Here is a 16950-nt window from a genome sequence, read left to right on the forward strand (position 1 = left end):
GCTGTGAAATTAGGTGATTAACTAGTTGGTACTTAACCTTCTAATTTCTGTATAAGTCTAATTACATGAAACAGAAGTTGGTGTTTTGATTTTTTACTTTGCTTTTCTGTTTGGAGTGTCATTGTAACCACTGTATTGTAAATGATGGAAAATAATTGCATATGTTAAAAAAATATGAAACTTTATAAAGTAAAAAAAAATAAATAAAATTTCAAAAATAAAATAAATAAAATAATGCAGGGCCACCTGGGTAGCTCAGTTAAGAGTCCAACTTTGGCCCAAGTCATGATCTTGTGGTTCATGAGTTCAAGCTGTGCTGACAGCTCAGAGCCTGGAACCTGCCTTGGATTCTGTGTCTCCCTCTCTCTCTGCCCCTCCCCTGCTCACGTCCACCCTTCTCTCTCTCTCTCAAAAATAAATAAAACATCTTTAAAAATTAAGAAAAAAATTAATATATAAATAAAATATTTTAATAATTCTAGAGCAATATAAATTGGTCTTCTCCCACAAATTTCCAATAATTTTATGCTGGCGATTTTATAAATGGAAATATCACACCATGAACATCAAGATGGTTGTCTAAAGGGAATGGTACAGTGGCAATGCTCTGGCAAAGAGGCAAGGACCCAGTACATACCAAGCATGCTTTCTCTCTCTCATTGTGAAACCACATTACCAGAGAAAGGAAACTGGTTTCAGAACCTTACTAAAAATGAATTGCTGGTGAATTCACATTTCAACCTTCAAAAACTTGATTAGACAACTAAGTTACTCAACTTATTATTCTTAAAAACAACTTTGAATTTTAAGCTAATATGAAATATTGAAAGGTAAATAAATACTAACATCAATATTTACTGTGTCCAAGGCCCCTAGGAATATCATTCCCATTCTCTAGATGAGGACACTGAAGCTTAAAAAGATGAAGTAATTTGACCAAAGCCACACTGCTTGGAAGTGGTTGAGCTTGGAATCAAATTTAGCTGCTGGGACCCCAGGACTTCACTCTTTAATTCTGTGCTAGCCTTCTTATGCACTGATATATTATTTTCATCATATTGGAGAAACTTGAAAAGGTTTCTAAAAACAATGATGTTGACAAGGAGTAACAGGAACACTCATACACAGATCATCGAAATGTAAACTGATATAAACACTTTGGAAGGCAATTTTGTAATATGTACCAAAATTTTAAATGCATATTCCCCTTGACCCAACAATTCTAATTTTAAGATTTGTGCTATATAGTTTACCACAGAATGCAAAGATATGGACAAGTATATTTACTATAGCATTTTTTTGTAGTAGCCAAATAGAAAACCCTGATATGGCCAGAATGGAACCAGATATATAAATGATATATATACATCTATGCAATAGGAGATTATGTGTTTATCAGTATAAAGAGAACAATTTAGTACAGAAATTCACCCAAAGTATGTAAGTGAAAAAAACTAGTTGAAAACTAGTTTTACATTCATATCTAGAGTATGAAATATTTCATGCTTTGCATTATATATTATAATTTATATTTTTAAGCTGTATCTAAATAAATAATGGGACTGCGTGCATGTATACATGTATTTATTTACAAGTAATTTTAATGGTCCTGATTAGGCAGAGTGGAGATGGAATGGCAGGGGCCTGTCTTTCATTTTATACCTTTCTAAACAGGTTGAGTTTTTATTAGAAGCATATCTCATTAAAAATGAAATTAAGAACGGGGGACCTGGGTGGCTCAGTTGGTTGAGCATCAACTCATGATTTCGGCTCAGGTCATGATCCCAGGGTTGTTGGATCCAGCCTATGTCCAGCTCTGCACTGAGCGTGGAGGCTGCTTAAGATTCTCTCATACTCTCTCCCTTGGCCCCTCTCCCTCAACTAGTGCTCTCTCTCTTACTCTCTAAAATAAAAAAAATTAAAAATAAATAAAATAAAATAAAGACAAACAAACTCAAAAACAAAAAACACTAAGAAACAAAAACTCAAGGATCATCACTTAATTCAGTACCATACGAACTTAACATTGAACATAGTAAGAAATATATTTTACATCATAGACAAGAACATACATATAACTAAAATAAGTTTCACAGACTACAACATAAAATGTGCTGTACTATTTTCTATCCTTATATGTTCTATTTCATTTTTTTAAAACTTTTTTTGTTTCAAAGTTTTAGTTAAATTCTAGTTAGTTTACATATAGTGTGATATTGGATTCAGGAGTAGAATTTAGTGATTCATCACTCACATAAAACATCCAGTGTTAATCATAACCAGTGCCTTCCTTAATGCCCATCATCTATTTATCCCATCCCCTACCCACATCCCCTCCATCAACCTTCAGTTTGTTCTCTATAATTAAGAGTTTCTTATGGCTTGCTTCCTGATCTATTTTTCCCTTTCTCCTATGTTCATCTGTTTTGTTTCTTGTATATCACACATGAGTGAATACATGGTATTTGTCTTTCTCTGATTGACTTATTTCACTTAGCATAATATGCACTAGCTCCATTCACGTTGTTGCAAGTGGCAAGATTTCATTCTTTTTGATGGCTGACTAATATTCCATTGAATATATATACACCATCTTCTTTATCCATCTTTATCAGTGGACATTTGGGCTCTTTCCATAATGTGGATATTGTTAATAATGCTGTTATAAATATTGCAGCTCATGTGCCCCTTCAAACCAGTATTTTTTATCCTTTGTGTAAATATCTAGTAGTGCAATAGCCAGATAATAAACTAGTTCTATTTTTACCTTTTGGAGAAACCTCCATGCTGTTTTCCAGAGTCACTGCATCACTTTACATTCTCACTAACAGAAGAAGGTTCCACTTTCTCCACATCCTCACCAGGATCTGTTGTTTCCTGTGTTGCTAATTTTAGTCTTTCTGACAGGTGTGAAGAGGTATCTCATTGTGGTTTTGATTTGTATTTCCTTGGAGATGAGTAATGTTGAGCATGTTTTCACACGTCTGTTGACAATCTGGATGTCTTATATTCATTTCTTCTGCCCATTTTTTACTGGATTATTTGTTTTTCTGGGGTATTGAATTTCATAAGCTCTTTATAAATTTGGATACAAACTCTTTTTTTATTTGAGAGAGAGAGAACACAAGTAGGGGACAGGGGCAGAGGGAGAGAAGAAGAGAATCTTGAGCAGGCCCCACACTCAGTACAGAGCCTGACATGAGGGGTTGATCCCACAACCTTAGAGTCATGAGTCAAGCTGAAATCAAGAGTCAGATGCTCAATCAAATGAGCCACCCAGGTGCCCCCTAACTCTTTATAAGATAGGTCACTTGCAAATATTTTCTCCCATTCCATAGGCTGCCTTTTAGTTTTGTTGATTGTTTCCTTCACTGTGCAGAATCAAGATAATCTTGATGAAGTCCCAATAGTTCATGTTTGCTTGTTTCCCTTGCCTCCAACAATATGTCTAGTAAGAAGTTGTTTTGGCTGAGGTCAGTTTACTGCCTATGTTCTCTTCTAGGATTTTGATGGTTTTCTGTCTCACATTTAGTTCTTTCCTCCATTTTGAATTTATTTTTCTGTATGGTGTAGAAAATGGTCCAAATTAATTATCCTGCATGTTGCTATACAGTTTTCCCAACATTATTTGTTGACAAAACTATATTTTTTCCATTGGATTTTCTTTCCTGCTTTGTTGAAGATGAGTTGACAATAGAGTTTTGGTCCAATTCTGGGTTTTCTATTCTGTTCTATTGATCTATATTTCTGTTTTTGTGCCAGTACCATACTGTCTTGATGATTACAGCTTTGTAATACAGCTTAAGGTCTAGAATTGTGATACCTCTAGCCCTGCTTTTCTTTTTCAGGATTGATTTTCTATTCAGGGTCTTTTGTGGTTCCATACACATTTTAGGATTATTTGTTCTAGCTTTATGAAAGATGCTGGTGGTATTTTGATAGGGATTGTATTAAATATGTAGATTCCTTTGAGTAGTATTCACATTTTAACAATATTTGTTCTTCCAATCCATAAGGATGGAATGTTTTCCCCTTTCTTCGCGTAATCTTCAATTTCTTTCATAAGTGGTCTATAGTTTTCAGTGCACAGATCTTTTACCTTTTTGGTTAGATTTTGGCTAGGTATCTTATGGGTCTTGGTGCAATTGTAAATGGGATCTAGTCTTTGATTTCCCTTTTGCTGCTTCATTATTGGTGTATAGAAATGCAACTGGTTTCTGTATGCAGAAATCATATGTATGTATGTAGAAATCTAAATGGAACTGATTTTGATTTTATATCCTGCTATTTTGCTGAATACATGTATTAGTCCTAGCAATTTTTTGGTAGAGTCTTTCAGATATTCTACATACAGTATCATATCATCTTCAAATAGTAAAAATTTGTGTTCTTCCTTGCTGGTTTGGATGCCTTTTATTTCTTTTTGTTGTCTTATTGCTGAGGCTAGGACTTACAGTACTATATTAAATAACAATGGTGAGAGTGGATATCCCTGTCTTGTTCCTGACCATAGAGGAAAAGCTCTCAGTTATTTCCCATTGAGGATGATTTTAGCTATGGGTCTTTTGTATATGGCCTTTATAATGTTGAGGTATGCTCCTTCTACTCTTACTTTATTGAGAGTTTTTTTTTTGAGCAGAGAACACGCTTTATTGAGGAGTAGATATATAACAGCACATTCTACCACATGTGGGAAAAGGTTAGCTTTGGTAAAAGTCCTTTACCCCTTAAGAAACCCCCAGTGAAGTTGCTTTTGGATAAACAGGGACACTGAAACTTGAAGCTCCCTGCCACTGAACATACTTACAATCAGTTCCCTTCAACCCACAGTGAGTATAAATAGTGTACAGAGATGACAAAAGAAAGGCAAAAATGGCCAGAGTCGGGATTGTGGGGGAGGGCTCCACACGAAGACAGCAGTGTTGGAGGAGACCAAGTTGGGAAGGGTGGCATGTCCTACATCAAAAGCTGCCCCAAGATAGTAGGTTATAATGGGATGGAGAGAAATTAAAGGGAGCATCTCTTCTTTTGCTTGAAACCAAATACAGGAAATGAGAGAATGGGGTGGCAGGGGGTAGGGGGGAGAATGGTGGCAGATCCTGAAAAGGAAATGGAGGAGGAATTCTTGGAAGGACATAGTGCTTCAGTTCAGGAGGGAGGGTGAGGCACTGTCAAAGGGGCATGCGCTGGCGGGGGCAGTCACTCTGCCCTGCTAAGTCACGGGCTGAGAGAAGATCCAGAACTCATAACTCATTTGCAGTCACGTCCTACTTTTCCAGGGATGTTCAGACACAAATCAATGCGACGCAGGCAAAAGGAAGGGGGGGGGGGCTGGGGGACATAAGGGGGGGTGGACCGAACTGGTTGGTCCCAGGAGAAGGTCTGGGCAGTCTAATGACCCAGCCAGAGTGCAGCATGAAAAGGAGAAATTGATAGTTTTTGGCGCCTGCATATGTAAATAAAACGGGGTGGGGATTTACAAGAGGAGAAAACATTGAGGCCTGGGAGCTTTCCGGTGATGCCAAAAGAAGTACTCTTTCCACCAAGACATGGCCTATTGAGGGTTTTATTTTAAATCAAGAATGGATGTTGTATTTTGTCAAATGCTTTTTCTGCATCTATTGAAAAGTTCCTATAGGTCTTACCCTTTCTTTTATGAATGTGGTGTATTACATTGATTGATTTGTGAATACAGACCCAGCCCTGCAGCCCAGGAATAAATCCCACTTGATCAAGGTGGATAATTATTTTAATATACTGTTGGAGTCCATTTGCTAGTCTCTTGTTGAGAATTTTTGCATTCATATTCATCAAGGATAATGGTCTGTAATTCTCCTTTTTTGGGGATCTTGTCTGGTTTTGGAATCAAGGTAATGCTGTCCTCATCAAATGAGTTCCATTTCAATTTTTTGTAACAGCTTGAGAAGAATAGGTACTGACTCTTCTTTATATTTTTGTAGGATACCCCTGGAAAGCCATTTGGCCCTATACTTTTATTTTCTGGGAGATTTTTGATTAGTGATTCAATTCATTTTCTGGAAATGAGTCTGTTCAATTTTTTTATTTCTTCCTGTCTCCATTTTGTAGTTTATATGTTTCTAGGAATTTATCCACTTCTTTCAGTTTACCCCACTTTGTTGGCATATTTTTTTCATAACATTCTCTTATAATTGTTTCTATTTCTGTGGTATTGGTTGTTATCTCTCCTATTTCATCTATTATTTTGTTTATTTGGGTCCTTTCTTTTTTATTTTTGATAAGTCTGGCTAGGGGTTTATAAATTTTGTAAATGCTTTCAAGGAATCAGGTCTTAGTTTCATTGATCTGTTGGACTGCTGTTTTTATTTCTAGCTCATTTATTTCTGCTCTAACCTTTATTCCATCCCTCCTTCAGTTGCCTTTAAGTTTTTTTTGCTCTTCCTTTCCTAGCTCCATTAGGTGTAAGATTAGGTTGTATATTTGAGACTTTTCTTGCTTCCCCATGTAGGCCTGTATTACTTTGTATCTCTCTCTTATGACTGCCTTTGCTGCATCCCAAAGGTATTTTCATTTTCATTGGCTTCTATGTATTTTTTTTGAGAGAGAAATTATGAGTGCAAATGGAAGAGGGCCAGAGTGGGGGGGAGAGAGAGAGAGAGAGAGAGAATCTTAAGCAGGCTTCACAACAGCACAGAGCCAAAGGGAGGCCTCAATCTCATGACCATGAGATCATGATCTGAGTTGAAATCAAGAGCCAGATTGTCAACTGTCTTTTGTGGTCTTCCAAATTCTTTCTTGTGCTTAACTTCGTTTCATAGTGTTGTGGTCAGAAAACAGGCATGATATCATCGCAGTATTTTTGTACTTGGATAGACCTGAATTTTAACACAGTAAGTGATGTATTCTGGAGAATGTTCCCTGTGCACTAGAGAAAGAATGTGTACTCTACTGTTTTAGGATAAAATATTCTGAATATATCTAGTAAGTCTATCAGGTCCAGTGTCATTCAAAGCCATTATTTCCTTGTTGGTTTTCTCCTCAGAAGATCTGTCCATTGTTGTAAGTAGGGTCTTAAAGTCTCCTACCATTATTGGGGGCACCTGGGTGGCTCGGTCGGTTAAATGTCCGACTTTGGTTCAAGGTCATGATCTCACAGTTCATGAGTTTGAGCCCTGTATCGGGCTCTGTGCTGACAGCTCAGACCCTGGAGCCTGCTTCGGATTCTGTGTCTCCCTCTCTCTCTGCCGCTTCCTCACTCATGCTCTGTCTCTGTCTCTGTCTCTCTCAAAACTAAATAAACATTAAAACAGTTTTTAAAGTCCCCTACCATTATTGAGTTATTATCAAGGAGTTTCTTTATGTTTATTATTAATTGATTTATATATTTGGTTGCTTCAAGTTGGGAGCATAAATAGTTAGAATTATTAGATCTTCTTGATGGATAGGCCCCTAATTTTAATATAATGTGCTTCTTCATATTTTGTACAGTTTTTGGTTTAAAACCTAGCTTGTATGATGTAACTATGGCTACCCTGGCTGACATATGTTTCTCTATACCCTCACTTTCAATCTGGAGGTGCTTTAGGTCAAAAATCACTCTCTTGTGGGAAGCATATAGAGAAATCTTTTTTTAAATCCATTCTTGTACCTGATGTCTAACAATTGAAGCATTTAGTCCATTTATATTCTAAGTGATTATTGATTAGAGATAAACTTGTGCTATTCTATTACCTGTAATGTTGTTGTTTATGGATATTTTATCTATTCCTTTCTAATTTTTGTTGCTTATGGTCTTTTGCTCTCACTCAAAGAGTCCCCTTTAATAAATGTATCTTGTAGGGGTGGTATAGTATTTCTAAGCTCCTTTAGTTTTTGTTTGTCTGGGAAACTATCTCTCCTTCTGTTCTGATTGATAACCTTGCTGGATAAAGTATTCTTGGCTGCACAGTTTTCCCATTCAGCATGTTGAATATATCATGCCACTTCCTTCTGTCCTGCCAGGTTTATGGGGAGATCTGCTGCTAACCTGAATTTTTTCCTTTGTAGCTTAGGGATTTCTTTTCCCTTGTTTCTTTTAGGATTCTTTCATATTTCTGTGTTTTGCAAATTTTACTACTTTATGCCTTGATTTCGGCCAGTTTTTGTTGGTTTTTATGGGAGTTCTCTGTGCCTCCTGAATTTTGATGTCTAGTTCCTTCCCTAGAAGAGGGAAGTTTTCAGTGTGATTTCCTCAAAAAAAAAAAAAAAAAAAAAAACCTTCTTCCCTTTCCCTCCCCTTTTCTTCTGGGACTCCTATGATAAGAATGATATTACACTTTATGGAGTCACTGAGTTCCCTAAGTCTGCATTCATGATCCAATATTTTTCTTCCCTTCTTCATTTCAACTTCATTATTTGCCACAATTTAATCTTCTATATCACGTATTCATTCATATACCTCTTCCATCCTTATGGTCATTACACACGTCAGTTTTGTACCTCAGTTATAATATTTTCTATTTCAGCCTGTTTAGTTTTTAGGGTTTTTGTTTTTATCTTTGTGGTGAGGGACTCCCTGGTGTTTTCTATGCTTTTCTCAAACCCAGCTAGTATCCTTATGATTGTTGTTTTAAATTCTGGTTCAGGTATATTACTTTTATTTGTTTTGACTCCCTCCATGGTTGTAACCTGCTCTTATTCCTTCTTTTGGGATAAATTCTTCCATCCTGGAGTTGTTTTCAAGGTCTCAGTCTTTTTGTGTTAGGAAAACCTTGCTTGGGCCTATTTCCACTAGAGTCAAAGCTTTGCAGCACTCTATGTTCAATAGACCTGGTGTGTGCAGGGGTTTTGTGCTGGTCTTCTCAAGAGGGATCCTGCTGCTCTGGTTCTCAATCACATTTGTCTTATTTTAAAAGGCACTTGCAGACTGCAGGGTGTGGGAGCTTGGTTTAAGCAGTTCAAGCTTCCACTGCATGCACTGTGAGCTTACTGAAGTCTTTCAATGCTGATGGGAGGGGTGGAAAATGGTGACAGCCCACTCTCTTCCATAGAGTGGAGAATTCATGCTAGCTGCTGTTCAGGAAACCCTCAAAGAAGAGCAGACAATCTTCTCTCTTGTGTCTCAGGCTTCTGTCAGATCTCTGCCTTCACCCTGTCTGTCTGAGTCATATACCTGCCCAGCAGTGCAGTGTTCATGTATTTTATCTCAGGGATGGGGCTGGGGTTCAAAATTCCAAATTTTAGGGACCTGGCATGTTAAGGACCTGTGCTAGTCCTCTCAGGGAGGGTCTCACGACGCTGTAGGTGGTGCTAGTTGTCCCCCCAAAACAGTCACAGGATCACAGAAAGGCTTGGAATTTATTGTAAAGTGTAGTAGAAAGCCAGCATCCTGGTTAGCTGTCCTCAGCAGCTGCTTCTGTTTGTATGCTAATGAAAAGGGTAGCTCAGTGGAGCCTACAGGCTCTTTTGTCCCCTGAGAGGCAATGTTGCCTCTCCCTAATGCAATACCAGAAGGGGAACTTTCTCTCTCAGTGCATCTTCATAGCATTCTGTCTGCTCCCAGGCCTCTACCTTCCTTCTCCACAGGAACATTGCTATGACCACCAGACTGGACCCTGGTGATGGTGCAGGCTTCTAAAACTTCTGACTTTGTGAAAAACGTGTGATAATTAGCCCACCCCCCTCCATGCTTTCCCAGTCAAGGTTTCAGGGATACGTTTTTCTTGTGCAATCCTTTGTGTGCTTCTCTGTCTCTGTCACTGTCTCTGTCCCTCTTTTCCATGATCAGGACTCCCTTCCTTCTCCAGCACCTGTGATTCTTTCCTCCTGAAATCACATATCTGCACCTTCTATCTTCCACAATATGGCCTCTTCTCTCCCCTAGTTATGCAGTTTCTTCTCTCAGTCCTCAGATCGATTTCTACGGTGTTCTGAATGATTTGATATTTATCTATCTGTGTTTGAGGGACAAGGCAAGCATAAGGTCTCTTACTTAACTCCATTCTATCCGTTTGTTTTAAACTTTGGTTACTACCTGCTAAAATGATTTCATATCCCAAAGTAGATCTTGACTTGTCTTGCTGATATAACCTACAAATATATGGAGGTAGCTCTAATTTACACAATGAACCATCTCTAGGATCCCAGTGTTTACCTAACCCACAAAGTCAGATATTCCAAATGCAATTAACACCAGAGAATGCTTTCTTAAAATAGGACAGATGTGGCCTCATATCTTTTCACTTTAAAGAATCTATTCCAATCCTCTTATTCCCAGTTTTATATCCAAAACATATCCAGACTCTACTGAATTGGATTCCTTATTTAGCAGTAAAACTTTTCACTCAGTAACCTGTAGTGTCTTTTTAAATCTTTATTTCTTTTTGAGAGTGAGACAGAGAGAGACAGAGCAGGGGAGAGGCAGATACAGAATCTGAAGCAGGCTCCAGACTCTGAGCTATCATCAGAGCTAGATGCGGGGCTTGAACTCATGAACTGTGAGATCATGACCTGAGCCGAAGTCAGACGCTTAGCCAACTGAGCCACCCAGGTGCCCCTAACCTATAGTTTGATCTGATCTAATTCACCAAAGAACAAAAAAAGTTGGTTCCGTTGCTCATTTGTTTTAACTCCACTTTTCTGTTTTCTTTCCATTGTACAACCAGTTCATATACTCAAACCCTTCTTTGCCCTATTCAAATAATGGTTTTCATATTCCTGATTTACTTATTCTGATATTGTACAAAGCAAAGCCAAGCTTACTTGTACCCAGAAATAACACTTTTTTAAAACCCCATGGAACCCAAAGATGTGGGGAGAGTTTGGTTCACCAAAAAATTTAAAAGGGGCATTAGACTATTTAATGTGGAACACAATTTAAAATTTTATATCATGTGGTTAAGAAAAAGCTTACTTTCTGTGGTTTGTGTGAGCTTATCTAAAACTACCTTGCTAAAATATATAAGTAAAACAAAAATAAGTCAATAGAACATTGAGGAGAAAATATAAACTATTTTACATGTTTATCCTGCCTTTATCAATAAACAGTAAATTGGAACTACCTAAACTTTAAACAAATACAAAACAGTGCTGTATTCAGTTCTTTAAATAACCCTTCTGGGAGATCTGAAAACTCTCATATCTAACCAATACTGTACTTCAACCACCTTATCCTTTTTTGATTTAACAATTTTTTGATATATAGTTCACATACTATACAGTCCATGTATTTAAAATGTACACTTATAGTGCTTTTTTGCATATTCACAAAATTGATAAATGATCACAATAAATTTTAGAATATTTTCATCACCTCAAAAATAACTGAGAGGGGGCAAGATGGCAGAGAAGTAGGGAGTCATGTAATTTTCACTCACCTGGATCTATCAAACTAAGAAGGACTGAAGTCATAATACTCTGATCTACAAGAGTGGGAGGAAAAGACACAGAGTCCACAAAGAAGACAGCCTCATCGGTGCATGTGTGAGTGCGAACTGGGGAAGATAAAAATGGGCCAGGATGGAGGCTTGGAGGCAAGGGAGTGCCCCTCTGTGCAGAGCCACAGAGAGTGTGCAGAGCTGTGGAGAGATGAGGGGAAGAGAAAGAGAGGCCGAAAATACTCATAGAGCTATCTCTAAAGAAGAGAGAAACCTCGGCCTGGGATGAAGAGGCATCCTAGCATCCCATCTATAACCGCTTGGTGCAGGGAGAAAAATCCTTCCCCTTCAGCTGGCGTGCTTCCCTTGGGATTGGCAGGATGATTCCAGGCAGCGCCAGGAGAAAACTGCTCCCAGACTCCCCCTACAAAATCCTGGCTAGGAAGCTACTCAACTGCAAGAGTACATCTAATCTTGGGTAACAGCTTTACAGTGCATTGTACTAGCATTTGGAAACAAGGTGGGGCTTGGAAAATACAAATTGGCCCACACGTGTCATGAGGAGATCGGACCCAAAAGAGTAGCTTGACACACCTGGTTTGAAAAGGGGTTGGGGCGGAGCCATTCTTCTCCCCACAACCACGAAGGCAGGGCCTCAGGAATCAGCCAGCAGGACCTGCAGTGGAGACAAGACCGACCTGCACCAAACCACGCCCATTCCTGCTGGAGAGGGGCCTTTTTATTCATTTTTTCTTTTTCCTTGCTCCGTCCCCCACCTGCCCCAGAAAGACCAACATCGAGGCACTGCCATAATTAGATAAATCATTTTTAATAAGATATATTTTCCCTTATCTCATTCTTATCTCTCCCTTCCACTGGTTTGCTGCTTTTAGACTATCCTTTGTCTTTTGTTGTTTTTGTCCCCCAACTTTTTTTCTTTTCTTTTCTTTTTCTTTCTCTTTTTGGTTTGCTTGTTTGTTTGATTTGTCTGTGCATCTGCATGCTTTTGATCCCTGTGTGTTTATTTGTCTGTCTGTTTTCCTTTTCAGAGCTACCTCAAGAAACAAGCCAAAGTACACATGGTGGAGTGTCCCAAATATTACTAAGTAGGGAAATAAAATGACCAAAGGCACAATAAGAGAAATGGAGAGACACCATTAAAAAAAAAACTTCCAGAACCTACAGGCCCTGGACAGTAAATGAGCCTCTTTTAATACAGCAATACTAACAGGTGCTGAAAGCATCACAAGCTTTTAAAACTGACAAGAGAGAGAAAGCTAGGCAAAATATTGAAAAGGAAGAACTCTCCTCTAACGAAATTCCAAGAAGAAGGCACAGGTACAGAACTGCTCAAAACAGATAAAAGCAATATAATGGAGCAAGAATTTAGAACAATTATCATAAAATTAATCGCCAGATTTGAAAAAGCATGTAAGACATCCGACATACTATTGACACAATAGGGACCTTCAAAGTAGCTGTGGTGAGTTAATGAATGCTATAAAAGAGATGCATAATAAAATGGAGGCAGCCACTGCATGGACTGGAAAGGCAGAAAGGAGAATAGGTGAATGAGTAGACACAGTTATAGAAAAAGAGAAAGCCAAGAAAAAGAGAGATAAATTGGTCCTGGAACACAAAAGAAGAACTCAAGATCTGAGTGATACAATCAAATGAAACAATATCCATATCATAGGAATTCACAAAGAAAAATAAACAGAAAAAGGTCCTGAAGGGGTGCTTGATCAAATTATAGCCAAGAACTTCCCCAACCTGGGGAAGAAAATAAACATTGAAATCCAAGTGGCACAGAGAACTCCCCTAAGATATAACTTGAATTGACCTTTGGCATGACATGTCATTGTGAAACTGGCAAAGTATAAGGATAAAGAAAGAATTCTGAAGTAGAGATAAAAGGGCCCTAACATATAAGGGGAAACCTATCAGAGTGGTTACAGACCTATCTATTGAAACTTGGCAGGCCAGAAAGGAATGGCAAGAAATCTTCAATGTGACAAATAGGAAAAATATGCAGTCAAGAATCCTTTATCCAGCAAGAATATCATTAAACATAGAAGGAGAGATAAAGGTTTTCCCAAAACAAAAACTGAGAGAATTCATCACCACCAAACCAGTCTTACAAGAAATATTATGAAGGACTCTATGAGGGAAATGTTGCAAGGAATACAAGTTACCAGAGACACCACTATAAGCATGACTCCTACAGAAAACACAATGACGCTAAACACATATTATTCAATAATAACACTGGGAGGAGCCAAGATGGCGGAGAGGAAGGAAGCTCTGTAAACTTCATCTGCCCCATCTGTCAAACTGAGAAGGACATTACTCTCATCTGCAAGAGCGGAAGGAGAAAATACAGACTCCTGAAAGAAGACAACCTCAAAGATGCCTGAATATATTCTCCTGTGTCTCATCCTTACCTCTCCCCTCAACTGGTCATACACTTTTAGACTGTCCATTGTCCTTCATTGTCTCTGACACCCTTTATTTTTTTTCTTCCCTTCTTTTCATCTCTTTCCTCTCCATTTTCTTTCCTTCCTTTCCCTCTATTAATTTGTTTGTTTGTTTGATTTGTCTGTGTGTTTGTGTGCTTCTGTTCCCTCTGTGTTTCTCTGTCTGTTTTCCTTCTTAGGGCTACCCCAAGAAACAAGCCAAAATGTGCATGATGGCGAGTCCCAAATATCACTGAGTAGGGAAATAAAATATTCAAAGGCACAACAAGAGAAACTAAGAGACACCATCAAAAGAATATTTCCTGAAACTAAAGGCCCTGGACAGTCAATAAACCTCCCTTAACAGACCAATATTAACAGGTGCACAGTGCACAACCAGTTTTTTAAAGCTGACATGAGACAGAAAACTAGGAAAAATGACAAAATGAAAGAACTCTTACCTGAAGAATCTCCAGGAAGAATTCACAGTCACAGAACTGCTCAAGGCAGATCTAGAAAACATACCTCATTAAAAACTAAAAAAAACTTGTCATAAAATTAATTGCTGGGGTTGAAAAAAGCATCAAAGAAGCAACTGAGACAATGACTAGGAACTTTAAAAACAGGTGTGATGAATTTAAAAAGGCTATAAATGAGGTGAACAATAACATGAAGGCAGCCACCTCAAGGATTGACGAGGCAGAGAGAAGAATAGGTGAAACAGAAGATATAGTTATAGCAAAAGAGGAAGCTGAAAAAAAAGGCATAGAAATTGATCCAGGAGCAGGAAAGTAGAATTCAAGACCTGAGTGATCCAGTCAAGCGGAACAACATCCATATCATAGGAATGCCTGACGAGGAAGACAGAGAGAAAGGTCCTGATGGGATACTAGACCAAATTATAACTGAGAATTTCCCAGATCTGGGAAAGAAATAGACATTCAAATTCAAGATGTACAAAAAACACCTTAAGACGTAATTTGAATCGACCTTCGGCACGACATATTATAGTGAAACTGGAAAAATATAAAGATAAAGAGAATTCTGAAAACAGCTAGGAATAAAAGGGCCATCACATACAAAGGGAAATCTATCAAAGTGGTTAAAGACCTACCTAATGAAACTTGGCAGACCAGGAAGGAATGGCAAGAAATCTTCAATGTGATGAACAGAAAAAAAAAAGCAGCCAAGAATACTTTATCCAGCAAGCTTGTCATTCAAAATAGAAGGAGAAAAAAGGTGCACCCAAATAATCAAAAATTGAGAAAATTCATGACCACCAAACCAGCCCTACAAGAAATCCTAAGAGGGACTCTATGAGAGAAATGTTGCAAAGAATACAAGGTGCCAGAGACACCACTAAAAACATGAATTCTATGGAGAACACAATGACTCTAAACCCACATTTTTCAATAATAACACTGAATGTAAATGGACTGAATGCTCCAACCAAATGACACAGGGTAGCAGAATGTATTTAAAAAAAAATAAAACCCCTCTATTTGCTGTCTACAAGAGACTAATTTTCGACCTGAAGATACCTTCAGGTTGAAAGTAAAGGGATTGAGAAATATCTATCATGCGACAGGAAGCCAAAAGAGAGCTTGAGTAGCCATACTTATATCAGACAAACTGGACTTTAAAGTAAAGGCAGTAACAAAAGATGAAGAAGGACATTATATAATAATTACAGGGTCTCTCCATCAGGAAGAGCTAACAATTATAAATATCTATGTGCCAAAAATGGGAGCACCCAAATACATAAAACAATTAATCACAGGCAGAAACAATCTTATTGATAAGAATGTACTAATTGCAGGGGACTTTAACACTCCGCTTAGACCAATGGATAGATCAACTAGACAGAAAATCACTAAGGAAACAATGGACCTGAAAGATACATTGGAAAAGATGGAATTGATAGATATATTTAGAAATATGCATCCTAAAGTTAGGAAAGTCACCTTTTTTTTTTGAGTGCACATGGCACATTCTCCAAGATAGACCACATACTGGGGCATAAAGCAGCCCTCCATAAATATAAATGAATAGAGATCACACCATGCACACTTTCATATCACAGTGCTATAAAACTTGAAATTAACCACAGGAAAAAGTCTGGAAAACCTCCAAAAATGTGGAGGTTAAAAACCTCCCTACTAAAGAATGATTGGGCTAATCAGGCAATTAGAGAAGAAATTAAAAAATATATGGAAACCAACGAAAATGAAAATACAAAAATCCAAAATCTCTGGGGTGCAGAAAAGGCAGTTCTAAGAGTAAAGTATATTGCAATCCAGGCCAATCTCAACAAACTAGAAAAGTACAAATTCAAAATCTAATGGAGCACCTACTAGAACGGAAGCAGAAAGAGCCCCCCAAACCCTGCAAAAGAAAAGAAATAATAAAGATCAGGGCAGAAATAAACAATATAGAATCCAAAACAACAGTCGAGCAGATCAATGAACCAAGAGTTGGGTCTTTGACAAAATAAACAAAATTGATAATCCTCTAACCAGGCTCCTCAGAAAGAAAAGAGAGAGCACCCAGATAGACAAAATCATGAATGAAGAAGGATCTATTACAACCAATCCCTTGAAATATAAGCAATCATCAGAGATTACTATGAAAAAGTATATGCCAGCAAACAGGACAACACAGAAGAAATGCAAAAATTCCTAAATGCACATGCACTGCCAAAATTCAAATGGGAAGAGAAAGAAAGCATGAATAGACCAATAACCAGTGATGAAATCGAATCCATTATCAAAAATCACCCAATGAATAAGAGCCCAGGGCCAGATGGCTTTCCAAGGGAATTCTATCATACATTTAATGTAGAAATAATACCCATTCTTCTCAAACTATTCCAAAAAATAAAAATAGAAGGAAAACTTCCAAACTCATTCTACGAAGCCAGGATCACCCTGATACCCAAATCAGACAGGGACCCACCCAAAAAAGAGAACTACAGACCAATATCCTTAATGAATACAGATGTTAAAATACTCAACAAGATACTAGCAAATCGAATTCAACAGCATATAAAAAGAATTATCCATCATGATCACGTGGGATTCATTCCTGGGTTACAGGGCTGGTTCAATATTTGCAAATCCATCAATGTGATCCATCACATTCACAAAAGAAAGGATAAAAAC

This window comes from Suricata suricatta, chromosome X, assembly GCF_006229205.1.
Source record: "Suricata suricatta isolate VVHF042 chromosome X, meerkat_22Aug2017_6uvM2_HiC, whole genome shotgun sequence".
Taxonomy (NCBI): Eukaryota; Metazoa; Chordata; class Mammalia; order Carnivora; family Herpestidae; genus Suricata; species Suricata suricatta.